Consider the following 15,240-nt stretch of genomic DNA (forward strand, 5'->3'; position numbering starts at 1 on the left):
TATGAGCCTCGGCAAGCCTTGGGTTTTACATTTTGTGGCCCTCACATACAATATCCTTCTCCTTCATTTACAGTTATATACATATGAAAGAGTCTTAATTAAGATATGTGATATCAAGGACGTAGTCTCACTTATAAGTTCTTCGTGATATATCCATAGTTCAATTTTTAACTGTGCATAATCATATATTAACTTTGCTGTGGTACTAATATATCAAATTGTACTTGTACGGTACATGGATGTACATCCAAGCGGTTTTGATTTTTAAAATGTTACAATATGCACCTATAATATGTGAGCCTGATGAAATCCAATGTAAATCAAAGGTTCAGCAGCACAAGTTTAAAATGTGACAGACCAATCAAAAGGCGCCATGGATTTGCAATTTTTAGTGGGATTGGCTTTCAATTCTCGACAAAATGTCTGTGATGGAGTGAAGGTTACCAGTGACGGGGTCTGTGACCACATCAAAGAAACTTTCGGCATGGTGTAACAATTTCATTCGAAACGATTCCTCTCTGTTTCCACCGTGGAAATCATTGTAATAATATACATGTTCATTGCGAGATGGTGATCTTAGTTGTAAGGTTCAGTAATATTACACTATAAAATAAGTAATCAAAGTATACAGATTACATGACCAAACAAGGCATACACCTAATTAACATGTAACTCAATATATAAAAGACATTTTTTATACTGTTAATCAACTTCTTTTTGTCTTCGATTTCATATAAAAGGAGAAGGTACGTTAAGACTCGAATATAGCCGCAAAATTAATTCTCCAGTAAAGAACAACATATATTGCCATATAGCAGTTGAATACATTTGATAACACATTACATCCCGAAAATATCCTGCATGTGCCAATTATGTTCACTATGACGTCATCAACATGCAGTTTCCCGCCATTTTTCACAAAAATCCTTGAAAAATCATACTTTTTGAGTGGTTTTCTCTAAAAATGAATGTGGCCGCCTTTGTGGAGCAGAAAGAGATTTTCACACGTTGTGTATCGTGTATTTACGCATATCCATGCAAAATATAAAGTTGCTCCAAGGTGGCGGCCAAATCCATTTCAAGCCTTTTCTAACCTAAAGATGATGAATTCCTAGCAAAATTTGGCGAGAAGAGGAAAATCCTCAATTTGATGACGTCATAGGTGGAGCACATCGTGTACATGGTTATAAAAAGTTATGTTTTGATGAATGGCAAGTATGAGAGTATTTATTGATGTGATATTGATGTGGATCAGAGTTAATATTTTTCGGCCTGAAAAATTAAGGCCAAATACTGGTCCTATCATATCTACTCCTTTGTAGTCGAGCAATTTAATGGCAAAAATCAATCACCGAAAGAAAAGTTTGTCCATAGCTTGGTACCCACAAAAATGAATTAGCACCAATTCGTAGAATATGCAGAAATAACGAATATTAAGTTGCTACAAAAGTCGGTTTACAGTAAGTTATACTGATAGAAAACTTAATAGAATATTTGTATTCACAGAGAGAGGAAAGGATGGATTAAAGTAGGACGAGACGTAAACAGATATATCAACTTCCTGTTTTTCTGAGTTGTCTCCCTGCATATTGATGTATCTTTTTACTTATCGAGAGCTTGTAGAAGACGGTTCAGGGAAAGTACTCGTAAGTACCCTGCTGTCAGACACTAATCTATTGTTGTTTATCTAAGTCCATTTTCTTCCTACATTTAAAACATTCATCTGAACATGATCCTCAATGCATTGGCCTTTTATTTTCAAAGACCAGTTGAAAGGTTTTAAACTGTTATATAGCAAACATTTCGATGAAGCAGAAGGACTTATCTCTGACATGTTATTTATCTAGAGAGTATGTTTAGGTCCAGAGAAATTGATTTTATTTAGAGGGTATTTGTACAATGGTTGTAGGTTACATTTAAAAAGAATTCTCGTGGAAGGTTTTTCTTCATTAGCTCAAATTACGTTGTTTTAAAGTAAAAGAAATTTTGCAAGCATTTCTTCAGAGAACAGATCAAATACTTACAACCACATTACTTATTCAATTACATACTTTTTAACTGAATTGACGTAGACAAACCTGAAATAAAGTTTGAGGAAGGCAATATAAAGTGATGTAAATGATAAGTAGTATGTTTGTTCAATAAATGAAAAAAAGTTTGACAGAGAAAAAGTTAATGACAGAATTTGCTCTAAGAATGGCTTCTAAATCTAGCATATCATTAAACCCTCCTGCAACAAAGTCATATTTCAGTATGTCTATATAGTCATAACCAACCTTATACTTCTATAGAAAAAGAAAGGAGAAGAATAAAAAATATAACTTTTGATATAAAAACGGTTCCTGTCAATTACAAGAGAAAAGTACAATTTGACAATTGTGATTTCAATTTTTTTTTTTTGTCACTAATTGAACCTGACAACTATTTTTCAGCTTGCCATCGTTACGACTACTAAGAGTTAAAGGCCTGTTTTCAAACAATGCAGGTCAGACGACCTTTAGTGATGTTCTGGTTACATTGACACGATAATACCCGTGCCACCCTCATACTAACTAGACCAGGTACAGCCCAAAGTCATCCATATTACAGCTCGAGATACGTCTTCCTCTGTCTTAACTGACCTCAAAATAGCTTCCATTGTAACATTAATCTTGTTTTCTCTGTTTGGCATAAAATGGGCCGCTGGAAACAAAGACATAATTTGCATAATGAGTTATCTACCCTTGGGTGTGTTTAGAGCTAATGAAATGATTTCACATGGACACCTTCCAGGCAGATATGGGCAGACATGTTGGTAATTAAATCGCTCAATAATTGGGGAAATTTCTGTGAATTACATGTAGTGCACTTGAATTGTCACAAGGTCCTTTGTTCTACATTTAGCATTTTAACATCAATTTCGATGTACAAATTGAAATTTTGAATCATATTAAGTCGAGGCAATATTTGTAATTGAGAATCTTGGTACATCAGAAAGGTGAAATATGTTTTATAAGAGAGGAACCACAGTGGCTGATTAGTTAAGATGTCCCGATATATCGCCACAAGCCCTCTACTCCTGATTCATGAGTTTGAATCCTATGTGGAGCAGTTACCAGTTACTGACTGCTGGTGGGTTGTTTTTCTTTAGGTACTCTGGCTTTCCTACACCATATAAATCTCTAATGTTGTTATATGACACTGGTTGTAATAGGATGTTAATATAATCACACCAAACATTTTGTAACAGATTTAATTGTTATTTTACGTGATTATTGCTTGCCATTTGTTTATTTTTGTGTTTCAATTTTATGTCTGAAGATATAACAATTATAAAATCCTACACCCAAAAACATATTTGCAGATTTAACGTTTAAACAACTGAATATGTTTGTTTTTTTCCAATTACAGATGTATTACTCAAGAAATTAAAATGCATTTCAGAATGGATTCTGTTTTATGTATTATGAGTTTGCCTACCCTTATTTAGTTTGTCAACTTTTTATAATATATTCTTTTGTAAAATGATAATATGGCTTATTTTGATAACGCTGTTATTAATGTGACAATTTGATTTTCATCAGTCATCAGCTGTGCAGAACAATTCTTTTATGTCTTTGTTTGTAATAAACAAGATGGGAGAAGTAAAGTTGATGTACTGATAGTGCAGATAAAATCATACCTTTAATTTGTCTCCAATCATAAAATCTCGGGTGAGAGACTTGATCATATTATACATCAGGATGACTAATTAATTGCACTTTTTTTTCATTATTTTTTTTAGATATAATCAGATAATTAAGGAGTAATCTTTTGACCTGTTATTATTGAGAAAGGTGAGACAAGTGTAAGGTATACATAGAGATCTCTGACAACACAGATCAAACATTTAAATGACTTGGATTAGGTAACGTCACCGCTGCTGCACTATAACCTATGGCTCTACCAAATATTTCACCTGTCAGGAAAACCTGTCAAAAATATTAATGGTCGTGGTGACGTGTTACCTGGTTTATGATCTTACCACGCTGCTGAGTTGGGGATCAGGTACACAAAGGTCAAGCAAAGGTTACCGTCACCCAACAACCTGGGTCACGCCCCGTCAAATCTGAAGTCTCTATTACACTAGATCATTACCCCAAGACAATGGCAGTGCCTGATCGATATATGGACCAGTATTGCAAAGAACCGGTTCAAATATTTGAATAGAATTATTCGGGTTATAATAATGAATTCAAAGTGATATAAAACTCTTTTTTCGAGTATCTTCATAGTCTTATCCTTTTATTCATTCTTTCGTTTCCTAGCCAATTTCGTGTGATTTTCTTTGTTGGACCCCACTCAGATGATACAACATCTTCCATAGACTATCATAGTTATAATCGGTAGTGATGTAATTTATAACGAACCAGTGTGAACTTTCCTATCTCTATACACATCTTTAATGAAAGCAATATAACAAATTGATTAAAACATCCTTCATTTTCTGTCCTGAAACTAAAATGTGTTTCCTTTGTCATCAAAAGAAATCATTCATATTACCAAATGATAGGTTTCTTTCCTATCAAGATTCCTCTGTTTTCTTTTATTGTGGGGAGAGAGTAAATAGGGCAAAATCTTCGGGCAGCTGGTGAGAATGACGGCCATTGTTAATTAACTAATGAAGAATCGCCTTACACTCTGCTTACTGGATGCCCCCAGCCAGTGATACGCCCTCGCAAATTTGCTGAATATTTCAGAGTTTAATGATGCGGTGACAGAATAAACAAAATTGTTGTCCTTGAATGGCTTCTTCCATCCGTGATTTTTTTTGCCGTGATATGAGGGACACTGAGATTTTTACTGATATAAGGGACATATCGTCATGAAAGTTGCTGTGGTATAATGAAGACAAAGTCCCACTGTGTGATTAAAGACTTTTTCTCTCCTTTTTTACCGGAGAGCTGACATTATGTCACTGTAGACGCTGATTAGTGTGTGCTTTTGCCTAAAAAAACATTTGTCCCTGTCTAGTGACAACCATTTGGGTAAGATTTCCACCAGAATAGGGTCCGAGTTACGTCTTTTTATTGATTTGAAAGAAAATAAATGACATGCGAACAAACTTTTCTGATTATAAATTGACTTATTGCCTTTCATGGAAAAAAAATTCCAAGATAAATTAACGATTCTTTAATTATTAAATTGGGCCTTTTTGTGGGTTGTTCTAGCTGGAAAGGCATCAATTTAAATAGAAACCAAGGACATTGTCTTTGGGGAAGAAAGCTTACTTTTATGTAACAAATGTGAAATATTGTGTAATGTCTTGGGTCACAGTTTGAGAGGACGAAGTACCACAAAGCTTGTAATGAACCATGGCTTTTGGTGTATGGAACAGATAGCATTGGTAAGGTTCCATCAACATTTTGTGAAACCTAGCTAATGGAGACAACAGAGTGTCATCAGTCTATCGACTTTTAAGGTCTGAGTGACAAGAATACTACAGTTGTTACAGTCCTGATCCCATTGATTTATAGTAGTCCTATTGTTTCCAGATAATAGACAGGAGCAGATTTGACCTTTAAGCTCTAGGTCTGTATGACTGTAATCATCAGAGCAACATAGAGTACTTTACCTCTAGGAACACCTGGTTCCATTCTTTATTTTACTACTTTAGTAATCTCTGTATACATCGCTATAACTTACCTTTGGGGACCAATAAAATTGATCGTCAGGTGTCGGTCAAACCACCCGTGTAGCGCACATGAATTTGCATTTTGTATTGTATTAATATGTTTCATTATTTGTTACGACGTTATTTGGTACAGATATGTGAGAGCGCACGAGGCGTGGCTGTATATCCTTTGGCAATCATTTACTTTGTTGTTTGTATAATTTGTTATACACACACCTTATAGAAACCTTAATAAGGAATGAAAATGAACACTTCCAACCCACACATCCTATACCATCTCATATGACATACTTACACAGCTTATATTGGGGATGGGGGTGTGGGATGGGGGTTATTACATTATTACCAATACGTTCATCCTTCTAGTTGAACATTTCTTATCCCATCTCATGACATGCTGTCACATGACATTCTGTTTTCCACTGAAGTATTTAGACCTTACAGATGCTTTTAGTTGTTGAATTCAAATTCTTGATCTTATTTAAAAAAAAAATAGAACATCAGAACAATTTAAAGATGAAATAATAGAATCTTAATTTTTACAATATTACTTAAAGTTATTGAAATAAAACATAATTATTCTATGAAAATATTAATCCATTGTTACATCATTGATGGTATAATTAGGTCATTTCTAGTTTTTATTAACATATGATAAATTATTATTTCATCGCTATGGATTTTATATGAAATTTGAGTTTAAATCTGAATCAACAAGGTCACAGTTAAAATGGAGGAGGTTTGACACATGTAATTTGTTTTTTCAAGTGTCCTATTACATAATATTGATCGATAAAGAATCCACACAAACACAATGTCCATCAAGAAATACCAAGGGCAACAAAGAAAAAGAGATTTGATATTCTACAGAATCTGTGTTTGATTACGATGATCTTATAATGACTAGATATGAATAGCTCACCACTATGCTGGGTCCAGCCAGGAAATACATTACGGTAATGCTGCAGGGACGAAGCATGGATGAAAAAAAGATTTAGTTATTGCAATGGTTTATGCTTCCTCTATGAAACATGAAATTTGAAGAAAATATGTAATGTCCTGTGCCTGTCCCATGTTTTTCTTCTGTATCCTGTTTTGATATAAAAGGTTGGAAGTAGGACGACTGGTTCGACTGATGTCGTTATATAGGGATTGGATTTCGTTTTTATGTTAACCATGCTTGTATGGAGCAATTCCTCTAAGAATATATTCTATGGGGCGCGTTGAATATATTCTTAGAGGAATTGCTCCATACAAGCATGGTTAACATAAAAACGAAATCCAATCCCTATATTTACACTCACACGACTTTTTATTTATATTTTATGCAATAAAATCGTCATTTGAAAGTGACGTAATTATTCAATAAAAGTCGGTCAAAAGTGGGAGGAGCTTACTCAATTGAACAGCGAATGATGACGCTTCACGTAAGGTAGAATTATTCATCCGCGACGACAAAAAAGTTCAATATTTTAGTGTAAAATAAACATGACAAACAAAGTAAATTTCAGAGATAATTTTATTTAATCAGATCAGAACTTTAATATATTCAATTTTGCTGAAAGTTAATATATAGCGTAATAACATAAAGAATTTGTACACGGACACATGTGTGAACTCGGTGACCGTTATTGTGCAGCGAGGCGAAGCTGACGCACGCTTACACACTTTAGTTTGCCCAAGTTGTCAAAACACCGATTTTCAAGTAGCTCAATGTGTTTGAGATGTCATCTGACTTGACGTATTACATCCTTGGGAGCCATGTGATTATATAATCTACGCTTAGATCCATATCGCCATCGATAGATGAAACAAATTCACTTGTGTTCGATGGATACAATGTATTTGTGGTGACGCGGAACTGTCAACACATGGATTATTAGCGGTGCATGTTTTATAATACACATGATTAAATACTCAAAGAACAAAGACAAGAGGATATGTTCATAACTGACCTCTATCAGAGGGTCTCACACCCGTCCACCCCAAAGGCTCGATCGTAGGACGAACATAGGCACAGAGGTAATGTTTACATTTGACACCCATCATTTTTAACAAAAATGAAAGCACGTCGCCCGGTCGGGATATTTGTCCGTTTCTTTATACAATTGTGAATTTAAAAATTGTTTGAATCATATATAGATATAAAACATGTATATATTGTTTACATTTTTCCAAAATTCTATGAAAAACAACAATATACACGTAATGTTTCGTCAAAATGTAAACAAAGCCATGTGTTTCTTTTAAAAAAAAAAAGTAGTCCTTTTACGTTGCACAGAACATTTCCTTACGCAAGTTCAAAGTTCAATGTTACCATGCAGTTATGGTAAACAAAATCGGCTAGTATTAGCGTATAGTGACCAAGCCTAGCAAGTGTAAATATAATGTGATGGAATAAGTATCAGATACTATTTACAGAAAAAGTGGGAAAAATTGAAACAAAAAATCAGGATAGAGAAAACCTTGAGAAACAAGGACAACTTGTTGAAATACCTTGATAAAGCCTTGAATTTGGTTACTTAATTTTATTTATTAAACAGTGTACGATCAGTACTTAATTTTATTTATTGAACTGTGTACGATCAGCAACAAGCTTATTTATTAAACTCTTAACAAGAGAGACATGAAGGAAGCTACACAAACAACCCAATGTTAATAAATAATTTCTTTCATAATGAATGTAGATTTATGTTGAAATAGGTCCAGTCAGCATCATTCAAGTTGTATTGTTCTTGAAAAATAGATATACCAACTTGTGAAAGGTATCTGAAAGTGAGAAAACATGACTTGATTTTCAATTATTGTCCTTTAAAAAACCTTGAAAAAGCCTTGAATTCTGGTCCCAAAAATAGTGGGAACCCTGTAGATGCAGGATACATTTTATACATGACACCAGGTGGGGTTTGTTGCTTACTGTTTTTGGCAGCATGCTTCAGTGTTATAACACTATAAAAAGGGCAACAGTTCCACTATACACGAAGACACAACAAAATATACGACAGTCTCCCAAAACATGCACCTCGCACTTCACACATTTTACACAAAGCATACATGGGAGGTTGTCTTTACATGACCCTGGGTGTTAATAGGATTTAATGTAGTTAAACAAAGAATATAAAAGGTTGGAGAGACTTTAATTTTGTGTAGATGTAATCCTGGTCAACATTAGTGTAATATACCTCTCGCATTACCTCTCCCAATATACTGCTCTGCTGGAGAAAAGTTCTCTTTAGCTCGATTAGATGAACATCAGACTAGTAATCCAAGGGTTCTGAGTTTGATCCCAGGCGGAGGCAGTGATTAAAGCTATATAAAATACCGTATTTGTATGAAATAGATACTTCTGGTTTTATTTCTATTTTCTCTTGTGAATGGTGACTTACTTGCACAATGTGATTTGATTTGTTGTTTTTGTAACAAAAATGTTTAAAGAAAAAAACATTCCATTGCTATCTAAGTTTTGAACTAAATCTAGAGAACTAGGGAAGAATTTACATTATGATAAACCTTAAAATATTATTGAATCCAGACAATCATGCAGATTACTTTGTGGTGGAGTGTCACACAGTGTCCTTTTTTAGCACAATGGCTATTTAAGGAATTAGTGCGGATGTTTTTAGCATGATTAATGTAGAATCTCAGCACATTTTATCTGGAAAATTGATTCTAATGTGGTCACATTGAAGCTCAGTCCTTCATAATTAGATCAAGGACCTCGAACCACATTTTCATGTCTTTGGGGAACCAGGGGAAATTTATGTATACCGAACCATATAAGGTATAAAAGAGCTGGTGTGATTTAGTTTTCAGTACGTGTGTCATACAGAGGGGAATGGGAGGGATCAGGGGATCCGCGACTGAATGGCAGACTTATACTAGGGGCCGTCAATTGTGTGACGCTTGCTGTGCGACTTTTCTTTAAAAATATTGATAAATGATTGATATGACAATGAAGAATAAACAATGCATGATATTCATAAATTTAATATGTATAATTTGATGAAGATTAATTATCTTAATTATTAGATAATAAGTGTATTTACATTAACTCTTGCAGTTAAGATAGTACAGCTAGATTTTATTACTGAATATCCTTAATCTTCCTAATGATATGACAAATGCAAAATAATTAATGATATTTAAACATGTAACTTGTTTCAAGAAATTTCTTGTAGTGAGTATATTGACAGATGACCAGTTGATCATATGCAAACATTTTAAAATTTTGTTTAGCTTTAAATACATCATAATAGTGTTATCGTCATGTCCTATTAGATGTATCAGGGGTACTGAAAGCCTAATTTATAAACCTTGTTCAAGATTTAACATACAGAAAGAAAATAGTATAATGATGTTTGATAAACTTTTACAGTAATTTGGATATAAAGAAAAGTTATCTCCCTTTACCTTAAGTTACATTGTACTTGGAACTGAATGGTTCTAAATGTTGATGTGACATGATGACAATAAAATGATTTGGCTTACTTTAATTTTTAGATTGCCCTATTAATAGTTGCTGGGCATTTGTAGAATTATCAAGGTTCTGAAGGTGTGGGAAAGCCAAGGTACCTGAAGAAAACACACCAACCTGTGATTAGTGCTGTGTCAGTATAACAGTGTAACAACTAAGACTCCATGTTTATGATTGTCAAAGATACTTGATAAACTGGAAATGATTGTTGGATCTCATAGATTATTTTTTTGATCAAATAGTATAACAATATGACTGATTTGTCATCAAATACTGATTTTTTTAAGGTATACTCAGCTAATTATGATTTCCTTCTAGAGGTTTTCATCCCAAAGTAGCCATTACTGTAAGGGTATGACAGGCCCTTTGGACCTGTTGTTGATTAAAACAAATACATTATCACCTTTTTCAACACCTTTCAGCAGTACTAGCCCTAATTCCACAAATGTTTGAACAACAGGGACCCTATAACGTGTGGTCACCAGTAAAAGTTGGTATACGTGGCACCAAATTTGGTTGTGGTACGATTCCTATAGGTGTCAGCATGACTCCCCTGATTGGGTTAGTGTGGTCCACACTAGTGTTAGGAGGATCACAGGAGCTGTAGGCCTCTAGTGGTGTCCTATAGATAGGCGGGGTGAGGCAGCATTAATGGATGAAACCAGTCATACAACTAGACAGGCCAGCAGAGATGTCACATTTCTCTGCTTTTCTGTGGTGCAGCACTCTAAAAAAATCTAGTGGAGATCTGGAATGTATCTCGTGGGTTGGAAATCAAGATTAAAATCTGCACCAACCAAAACATAAGTTATAATGTGTAACAAGTGACAAATGAGAAAGGAGGCAGGTTTGTGTCACTGGTTCTAATCAGCTGGTGTGTTGGGCCTTTATAGGCAAAAATGCTGCAAGATTTTATACTGAATTCAAAATTTCATTTTCAAAAACTGGCAGAATATGTTAATAACAATTGTACTGATGTGTGAATAACCCAATTGAATATTAATGATAACTGATCTGTCATATACTGGTTGACCCTCACCAAACATGACCTTCATTACAGTTGATTGACACACTTTGTCACACCTGATAACCAAAGTCACAGCTGTTGACCTTTGTCACATTGACTGACCTTTGACATAGCTATTGACCTTTGTCACATATGCTAACCATAGTAACAGTTAATGACCTTATGTCAGATTTGATGACCTTGGTCACATTAACTGACCTTTGACACAGCTATTGACCTTTGTCACATATGCTAACCATATAGTAACAGTATCTGACCTTTGTCACATCCACTGACCTTTGTCACACCTAACCATAGTAACATTTACTGACCTTTGTCACATCTGTTTACCTTTGTCATATCTGTTGACCTTTTCACAACTGATGACCTATTTATCACACTAAATGACCTTTGTCACTGCTGTATTTTGACCTCTCCAGTGAGTTTGTATTGACCTACAGGAGATCTGTGGTATAGGGGAGTGTCACTAGTGCAGTTGATGTATAACCCTCCCCACACCTCTCCCTGTCTACCAGGCTTGGTAGAAATCCTGATATTGATCTCTAGATTCAATGTCTGTACAGACACAGAAAGTTTGTCTGGGATAAAGGTTTTAGATGATACTTTATAAGATATTTTCTCTCACCCCTGCTGGTGCAGTAGCTCACTCTGAAGAAGATTATGATAGTTTTGGCTAGCAGAGCAGATTTAGGCAATGATAGAGGCTGCCTATGTCATCATGCTATTTGGATTATCAAAACAATTATGATAATCTTGACACAGAAAGATATTGAGGATGAAAAATATGGTGATACAGAGTGTTTGGTTTCCTTCTCTCATTCACTAACGACTGATTGATACATTAGACAGAGTAATGAACACATAGATTCTGGTATTACTGCAATATGTGTAGAAAAATCTATGAGGATGTAACTGGCTGTATATTGTTATATATGTATGCTAGTTATCTCACATTTAATTGTTTATTTTTCCAGGGATGTGGTGGCTGGATTGTTAAGATGTTCCCAACATATTACCACAAGGCCTCCACTTCTGGGTTGCGAGTTTGAATCCCATGTGGGGCAGCTAGTTGCTAGACACTGACTACTGCTCAGTGGTTTGCCTCAAGGTACTCAGGCTTTCTTCCACCATCTAAACCTGCCATTTCCTAAATGACCTTGGCAGTATATTGAATTTTCACATCTGTGTAAATTGAAGAGTTATCTGTTCTTAGTATATAGTTATGATTGGAATGCCATGTGTCTACAACTGTGACCAATATAACCATGGGAGTTGTTCTCACAAAATGATGATGTCACAATGGATACTGTATACTGACAAGGGCACACAACAAACAAAGAAAAATATTAGACCTTGACCTTTGTTAGATAAACCAGACTTTTTCCAAAAATAAAGTAATTAAACCCTGATCTTTATAAGGGATAAATTCGATTCAGGTTATCTGTGTGTCCCTCTGTATAGACGTAAGATCTGCCAATTATTCCCCCTCAACTACTGGAGGTATTTCGCCAAATCTCTGAGGTAATAATCCACCAAAATACATGCAGTTATACCAGAATTATGGTTGCAAGGTGTTTCACTTTCAGACCGATATTTGCCTGTGTTCATTGGTGTATCTGATTTCATTTATGTGTTCATTGGTTTATCTGACTTCATTTATGTGTTCATTGGTTTATCTGACTTCATTTATGTGTTCATTGGTTTATCTGACTTCATTTATGTGTTCATTGGTTTATCTGACTTCATTTGTGTGTTCATTGGTGTATCTGACTTCATTTATGTGTTCATTGGTTTATCTGATTTCATTTATGTGTTCATTGGTGTATCTGACTTCATTTATGTGTTCATTGGTTTATCTGACTTCATTTGTGTGTTCATTGGTTTATCTGACTTCATTTATGTGTTCATTGGTTTATCTGACTTCATTTGTGTGTTCATTGGTTTATCTGACTTCATTTGTGTGTTCATTGGTTTATCCGACTTAATTTATGTGTTCATTGGTTTATCTGACTTCATTTATGTGTTCATTGGTTTATCTGACTTCATTTGTGTGTTCATTGGTTTATCTGACTTCATTTGTGTGTTCATTGGTTTATCTGACTTCATTTATGTGTTCATTGGTTTATCTGACTTCATTTGTGTGTTCATTGGTTTATCCGACTTAATTTATGTGTTCATTGGTTTATCTGACTTCATTTGTGTGTTCATTGGTTTATCTGACTTAATTTATGTGTTCATTGGTTTATCTGACTTCATTTATGTGTTCATTGGTTTATCTGACTTCATTTGTGTGTTCATTGGTTTATCTGACTTCATTTGTGTGTTCATTGGTTTATCTGACTTCATTTATGTGTTCATTGGTTTATCTGACTTCATTTGTGTGTTCATTGGTTTATCCGACTTAATTTATGTGTTCATTGGTTTATCTGACTTAATTTATGTGTTCATTGGTTTATCTGATTTCATTTTGTGTTCATTGTTTTATCTGACTTCATTTATGTGTTCATTGGTTTATCTGATTTCATTTTGTGCTCATTGGTTTATCTGATTTCATTTTGTGCACATTTGTTTATCTGATTTCATTTTGTGCTCATTTGTTTATCTGATTTCATTGATGTGTTCATTCGTTTATCTGCATGACTTCATTTATGTGTTCATTGTTTTATCTGACTTCATTTATGTGTTCATTGGTTTATCTGATTTCATTTTGTGCTCATTGGTTTATCTGATTTCATTTTGTGCACATTTGTTTATCTGATTTCATTTTGTGCTCATTTGTTTATCTGACTTCATTTTGTGTTCATTCGTTTATCTGCATGACTTCATTTATGTGTTCATTGATTTATCTGACTTCATTTTGTGTTTATTGGTTTATCTGATTTCATTTTGTGCTCATTGGTTTATCTGATTTCATTTTGTGCTCATTTGTTTATCTGATTTCATTTATGTGTTCATTGGTTTATCTGATTTTATTTATGTGTTCATTGGTTTATCTGCATGACTTCATTTATGTGTTCATTGGTTTATCTGACTTCATTTATGTGTTCATTGGTTTATCTGATTTCATTAATGTGTTCATCGGTTTATCTGATTTCATTTATGAGTTCATTATTTTATCTGACTTCATTTATGTGTTCATTGGTTTATCTGACTTCATTTGTGTGTTCATTGGTTTATCTGACTTCATTTATGTGTTCATTGGTTTATCTGACTTCATTTATGTGTTCATTGGTTTATCTGACTTCATTTGTGTGTTCATTGGTTTATCTGACTTCATTTATGTGTTCATTGGTTTATCTGACTTCATTTATGTGTTCATTGTTTTATCTGACTTCATTTATGTGCTCATTGGTTTATCTGACTTCATTTATGTGTTCATTGTTTTATCTGACTTCATTTATGTGCTCATTGTTTTATCTGACTTCATTTATGTGTTCATTGGTTTATCTGACTTCATTTATGTGTTCATTGTTTTATCTGACTTCAATTATGTGCTCATTGTTTATCTGACTTCATTTATGTGCTCATTGGTTTATCTGACTTCATTTATGTGTTCATTGTTTTATCTGACTTCATTTATGTGTTCATTGGTTTATCTGACTTCATTTATGTGTTCATTGGTTTATCTGACTTCATTTATGTGTTCATTGTTTTATTAGCTCACCTGGCCCGAAGGGCCGGTGAGCTTATGTCATGGCGCGGCGTCCGTCGTCCGTCGTCCGTCGTCCGTCGTCCGTCCGTCCGTCCGTCCGTCCGTCAACATTTCCTATAAATCGCTACTTGTCCTAGAGTTCTGCATGGATTGTAACCAAATTTGGCCACAAACATCCTTGGGGGAGGGGGAACAGAACTTGTATAAATTTTGGCTCTGACCCCCCAGGGGCAGGAGGGGCGGGGCCCAATAGGGGAAATAGAGGTAAATCCTTTAAATTGCTACTTGTCCTAGAGTTTGGCATGGATTGTAACCAAAATCAGCCACAAACATCCTTCAGGGAAGGGGAACAGAACTTGTATAAATTTTGGCTCTGATCCCCCAGGGGCAGGAGGGGCGGGGCCCAATAGGGGAAATAGAGGTAAATCCTTTAA

This window comes from Argopecten irradians, chromosome 4 (assembly GCF_041381155.1).
Source record: "Argopecten irradians isolate NY chromosome 4, Ai_NY, whole genome shotgun sequence".
NCBI classification, from domain to species: domain Eukaryota; kingdom Metazoa; phylum Mollusca; class Bivalvia; order Pectinida; family Pectinidae; genus Argopecten; species Argopecten irradians.